Source organism: Monodelphis domestica, chromosome 3 (genome assembly GCF_027887165.1).
Source record: "Monodelphis domestica isolate mMonDom1 chromosome 3, mMonDom1.pri, whole genome shotgun sequence".
Classification (NCBI taxonomy): Eukaryota; Metazoa; Chordata; class Mammalia; order Didelphimorphia; family Didelphidae; genus Monodelphis; species Monodelphis domestica.
Window position 1 is genome coordinate 13,264,689 of NC_077229.1, and position 6,974 is coordinate 13,271,662.

The following is a 6,974-nucleotide window of genomic DNA, read 5'->3' on the forward strand; positions in this document are numbered from 1 at the left end:
TTCAGCCTGCAGCCAGGCATCACAAGGAATTGGTCCACCTTTTGCTGGCTTGATTTTTATTTTTATACCCTCTGAGGTTACATATCTCCTTGGTACACAGTCTCGTTTTTCAACATACATGATTTCTTACAGATAATTGGATAAGTCATACATTCACTTTTAACAAATCATTTAGTTAACATTCTGTGACTATATTGCTATAGATTCTAACAAATACAAAGCTTTTAGAAAAGATAAATGTTTTCTCATCACAGGCAGGATAGCCAGAGGTCAGTTCTTCATTGACCTGTGAGGTATTCGGACTTGTGGACAAGCTAAGAAAAATCATTCATTACTTTTAATCAAATAGATAATCAATCAGGATTTCTTAGGAGATAATCAACAAAAACACTGCTGTTTAGTGAGGGGTCAAAGGGTAACAGAAACTTAACCCAGTTTTAGGTAATTTTTAATATCAGGCTTTCATTTTTTCTAATGTTTCACTAAGGTTTCCAGAACAGATTGCCTAGGCATTAGTTAGCAAAACCATCAGGGAAATGTAACATTCTAGTCTGTGCCTGGAGGGTAATTAATATACCTGTCATCCCTGGCTTGTAGTGGGGGTGGAGAATTCTGAGCACAGATTTGCCAGAAGTCTTATGCCTAGACAAAAGGGTCCTATCTAAATGGATACATAAGAATCCTTAGGTTTAATTTTGTAAGTGGGATCTCCTAGTGATATTCCGGGGAGATTGTGAACTTCAGATTACTCCACCCTACTTAGTCTAACAAAAACAGTAATGTCTATACCCATACTTAAGGATTAAGTATTTAGGAGGATGGCTTATGACAGACATGTGCTAAAAAATGACAAATCAGAAACAACTGAGAGACCCCTGGGCTGTCATAAGTCAAGCTTAAGCTACCATTGGTACATGTGAGATGCAGGAGTGTGATATAAAAACCATCTATATATTTCGTCTCATTTCTTCTCTCAGGCTCTATCCATGGAAAGGTGGCTCTGGCTGGCAGCATGCTGAGTGTTTTGGCATCTTGGTGTGGTGGAAGCTATTGTCTGGTTTGGCAGTGAGTTTTCCTTGATACTATACTGGGAGAAACTGAGTAGCCTAGTTCAAGTGAGGCTCTTCACTGAGCTCTCTCGGAGTTTAGGCTGATTCTTTTCTCCTTTACCTTCCAAACACTATCCTCTTAGAAAAGCCTCTATCTTCAAAAATCTCGTGGTGAAGGCTTTTGAACTCCCCCTGGCAAGTGCCAGGCTGGAGAAATCCTATACCCTCTCTCTCTCTCTCTCTTCTCCTTAATTCCTTTCCTCTATATTAATTAAAATCACCAAAAATTTCCAACTGACTTAGGTATTTTATATGGGATTTTCTCTGGCAACCAAATTAATTTGGATTTTAAGTCACAACCCTGAATTATCCTTACAGTCTGGCTAATCCATGAAGGGTGTGACCAGAACCCTCAAATTTCTGTGAAATCTCTTTCCTTTCTTTTTATTACTTCCTCAAATCATCTTTTTAAGCAGTTTGAAACACAACTGCAAGATCAGGTGAGTATAAAACATTTTTTTCTCTTTTCTCCTTAATTTGAATTGAACATAGCCATTGTTTTAAAAATTTAAAAAAAAAAAACTAAAATCAGCAAGACTGAAGCAGTTGTTTACATATGAATCCCCTTTCCCTTAGGGAACAAGCAACCCAATTAGGCAACCCTCACTGACAATGCTGCCTAGTCCTGGGGAAAGCTTTGGCCTTGTCCTGCTCCCCATGTGTCTCTAGTTTTAAATTAAGTGAGGAGTAAAAAGAAAAAAAAGAAAAAACTTGTGAGGCCCGCTAGGAAAATTTACAACAAAATAAGACCCTTGACAGTAGCACCATCTACTGACAAAAGGCAGAATTACAAGCAACTTAATGTTTGACTTTAGGAATATGTGATTACAGCCAGTTCACAACTTATTTAACAACTGGTTTATCAGCTCCATGACCATATTATTCCTTGTCTCTCTGAAATGGCTCCTCCCAGAGGACTTATGGCCATGTCTAATTGTTGCACTACTCCTCCTTGGGATTTTACTTGTTGGAGCTGTAATATTGTATCTAATTTTCTCTAAGAGAGCCATGGAAAATACCATGCATAAGATAGAGAGTCAAAAAGGAGGATTATGTCAGTCTCTCCCTGGAAAACATGTTTCCCAGCCAAACCAAACAATTATTCCTTTTACTACTCAACAATATGTGGAACTAAATACTTGGCTTGGGCTTCTAGAGGAAAATGAGGGGGAGATCATGGCTTTAAGGAATTAAAGGCATTAAAAAAGACTCAATAACATCCCATAATAGGAGTGATTTATCTCTCCATACTTCATTGTTATCAGAATCCCTGTCCCACCCTGCTCTACACAATTTGACTCCTAGTTCTCAAACCTCCCCCTCCCATACCCAACTTCCCCCCCCACTACCTAACCCACTCCTCCCCCTGCCAATTCCTCCTGCCCTTCCCACCCTGTCCTAGCCCCTCCACCCCTAACCAACCCACTCCTCCACTTACCCATGCCTCCTGCCCCCTCAGTCCTAGTCCCTCCCCCCAACCCTGCCTCATGACCCAACCCCTCTGCCCATGTCTTCTGCCCCGCCCTCTCAGCCCTAACCCCTACCCCCCCATGCTGCTTCCATCCCCAACCCCCTTGCCATGGCTACCCCACCCACCCATGCTACCTGCCCTGCCCACACTACCTTAACCACCCCACTTTTAACCATCCCACCCCTTCCACTTCTTTTACTTATCCCATTGAAAAAGGAACAAGAAGCCTAGAAACAGGAGCACTGAATAATTCAGATAGCTTATTTCCATTAAGGGAAGTACCCACGTTCAATAAAAATGGGAACTTGGTATCTATAAGACATCATACACCTTTTAACCCTGAAGATTAAAATAAATTCAAGGAAGACCTCTCGTTTGAGGGAGAATCAATGTTAATTATAAAAAGATTGGAGAACATATTCAGAACATTTGACCCCACTTGGATGGATGTTGAAAATTTATTAGAAAATTTTCTGACAAAGAGAGAGAAAAATAATGTCATCTCTCTGGCTAATCAGAAGTGAGGTAGAGGAGCAAATTATTGGCCAACTGAAAATCCACACTGGAACCCCAATGTTGAACTAGATCACAAAAAGTTAAACCAGAGAAGCATTATTGACAGCCATGAGAGCTTGCTCTGATAGACCTGAAAAATGGTCAAAATTTGAAAGAACCTGACAAGAAATTGATGAGACCCCCTCCTAGTTTATGGACAGACTTATTGACATAGGAAATACATATATGTACCTTGATTTATCCAGAGAAAGGGACATTAGGCAAATACATAGGCAATTCATTGAGAATTGTTGTTCAGTGGTAAAAGACTATTTTAAAACTAGCTGTCCTAATTGGGACTCTATGGACCTGGAGGGAATTGAGGAGAGTAGCAGCCTATGTTTATAAGGGTTGTGCAGAAAGACGTGAGGAACACAATACATTGATGGAAGACTTAAAGAAAGAAATTGAAATGTTAAAGATACAATGGAAAAATCAGGGAGAGACCACAGCCCCTTTGCAGGAATCCACAGATAAATCATTAACATGCCTTTGCTGTGTGAAGAGAGGCCATGTAATGATGGTCTGTAGGAGCTGGCTATGGGAAAAAAAGAAATAATAACAACTTTAGAAATAATAACTATAGGAATTGTAATGCCAATCAAAATAATGACAGTGCTCCAAATGAGGAAAATGATAATATTCAACACAATGCCCAACAACAATATATTAAAAATGGAGCTCATTCACGCTATACTCTGGGTGAGAATCCCCATCAGTGTGGGGGATCCCAGAAAACTGGGATCTTTATGAAGGGGGGGGTGAGGGCCTTGGAATCAAAGAGTGAAACCTTTGATTTTCCAGACCCTGATATTTTAATGCCATTAATCCTAATACATCCCCACACACACATAGTAAGGAACCGCATGTCACTTTAAAGGTGGGAAATTCATACTATGATTGTCTTTTGGACACTGGGGCATCTAGGTCAGTTTTGGTAAGCAAACCAGATGCAAAATGTGAATCTATTGGCTCTCTAAATGTAGTAGGTGTATCATAGTAGTAGTCTTTTGGTGACCGAGAATGACAATTGTCTTTCTGCATTATCATCTATTGATGTACCCTCATGTGGCTTTGAAGTCCAAAGACTGAGGCACAAATTTGTGGCACATGGGGCATGGGACGCCAGTTGTTACAGGAGGTACAGTTGTGGCCTGCTGTCAGCATTACAAGAGGTGTCCACTTGTGTGGTGGATACCCACAGAAAACTGTTTCCTGGCTCATCCTTATGGACATCATGGTTATATTACTTACTTGTCCCCTTTATTCCTATCATCCTGATAACTGGGGGCATCTTGATTTGTGGACCTTGCACATGTAACATTGTCATTACCCTAGTCACTTCTAGGGTGAAAGCCCTTATGGGAATCACTGAGATGCCATTGCCACTCCTACAACCAAATTCAACATGAGTTCTAAATTAATGAATTTCTTTTTTACTTCTAAGATGTTATGGAGTCTTGCATTCAACAAAGGGTACCCCTCTGAATCTAGGGGGTTAACCTCAAGCTGCCCCCACAACAATCTGATTATCATAAATAGATAAATTAGAACACAGAGGAAAATAAGGGGAAATGATGAAATCACTGAAGATTTCAGAAAGAAGAAAATTCTACTATAAAACATGAGCACAAACAGATGACCAGAGAAGACAATAACAGCAAAAGGAAAAGTGACTGCCACATCCTTTAAAGGAAAAGAGATACTATCAATAAGTATTGCAAGGATAGCAAGATAAATGAGAATCTGATGAATCAGATGAATGGATGAGAGAATTTGGAAATACATAGCAATGTTCTTGGATGTAGGTCTTATGTGAAATGTGAAATGACCATAAATTGTGCCCTCTGAAAGTTGGATGGAAAAATGGATGAAAATCCATTTTCATCCCAGGTCCCACCCTTTTATTTGGTCACGTACTGTGGGAGGTGATAGAGTCCTCTTGGCTCCCTGTCATTCCAGAAGATACTGAACTCTTGTCCCACATGGCTACTGACCACAGGAATACTGGCCTCTGACCCACACTGAAGTCAAGTTTGTACCAGGGAGACCCACAAGGAGTGAACTCATCAGGATTATAAATTAGGGATGAGAGGAAATGGCAAGTGTCCTGGTCTGGGGATTTGCCTGGTGGGACAGCTTCACACACCCTCTTTGGCTAGGAAACAGCTTGTGACTTTTCCTAGCATGGCTCCTCTTGGCTAAGGAACAAAGACATAAGGTAAGTGGCAAACTCAAATTAGTTAGGCAAGGTCAAGTGACTATGTGCTTTTCACTCCAACTTGTTTTTACTATCTAATAAGTGATTATAAATTAATATACAGTCTCCAGAGAATTTTAATTCCATTAGTTTCAAGGAGATAGTTTTTCCTACATTTCCTCAAAGAATATACAAGTTGAAACCAGTTTAAATGTTCCAAATTCTAAATTGCCCAAAATACAAAGTAATTTCGATTCTCATTTAACTTTCCAGTGTATATGCTTTTCCATATTATTAACAAAGCATTGAAAGTCCTAGAAAGAACTATTTTGAAAAAGTTGTCAAAAAATTAGATAAATACATTCCATTATCTAAATAAAGAAATAGTTTGTTGGCTTAAATAAGTAAATAAATTTTTATTGATTGATTAAAATAAATAAACTGATAAATTTGCTCATTTAAATTTGGTATTAAAGGGACCATTCCACTGGTTCCATAAGAGATACAAAAAATTCTGAGAGCCCTGAAGTACTAGGAACTGGACATCTCAGTCTTCAGACAGAGGCATCAGAATGATTCCAAGTCATTCCCTGATTTTCTAAGGCTCACGTCTTTCACTCTGTCTTGTGTTTTTGTAATTTCTATAACTTTTAACATGGTTTAACCCAAAGGATTAAAGACTGAAGGAAACTGAAAATTCTGGACATTTCTTAAAAGAACATAGAAGTTGAGGCCTCTCCAAAAGGCTCAAATTTCTTTATTGTCTGAGATGCAAAACAATTTGAGTTTTGCTTAAGTTTGTGTGACCTATTTTTGTGCCTAATTTTTGTAGATAGTTGCCATCAACTTTTCAGTATATATGCCAGGAATTTATTTTGGATTAGTAACATGACATTGAGAGTCCTGGAAAGTCCACTTTGAACAAATTAACCAAGAAATTGGATAAAACCCTTTCTATGTCCAAGGAGAAAGTCCATGATAAGTAAGCAGTTTTGGTATAAAAGTCTTAAGAGTATTAAAAGCAGAGTCTGAAGAGGAATAAATTTGACTCCCAGAATTTCAGTCAAAAATTACCTCTGGGGCCATGATGGCCCACCCCTTCCTGAACAAGAACCTGGACCTCAGTCCCATGAATACATGTGGTTAGCCAAATATCACCTGAGCTCTCTTCCACAGATATCCAAAACAGGAGCAGATTAAATGATGAGTCCTACCTTTCTTGCAGTTCCTGGCATATGGATAAGAGATATCTATGGGAGCCCACTGATATTTTTCTTTATCTTTCTGGGTTTTTTAAGACTATTTATTGACCTTTCACTATATGCTAAAGTTTAATTCTGTTCCTAGGATTAATGGGGATGGGGAAGAGTCACTGTCCCTCCTGTTGTTTCCTAGTTTTGCTGCTCCAGAATTCGTCTGGGGGCACTTTTTATACTTTTTGGAGACAAATTTGAGTGAGTTCAGAGGAGTCTCTCCTTTATGTCATCTTGGCTTTCTTATTATTATTGTTTTTAAACAGGTCTGACTCTTTAGTATTTTTTTCATTCTTTAGGTACCTTGAATTTCAAATCCCTCTGTGCTTTCTCAATGGTGTCTTCCTCAGCACAGGGCTCTTTTATATCCACTTTGTCCAATTCAG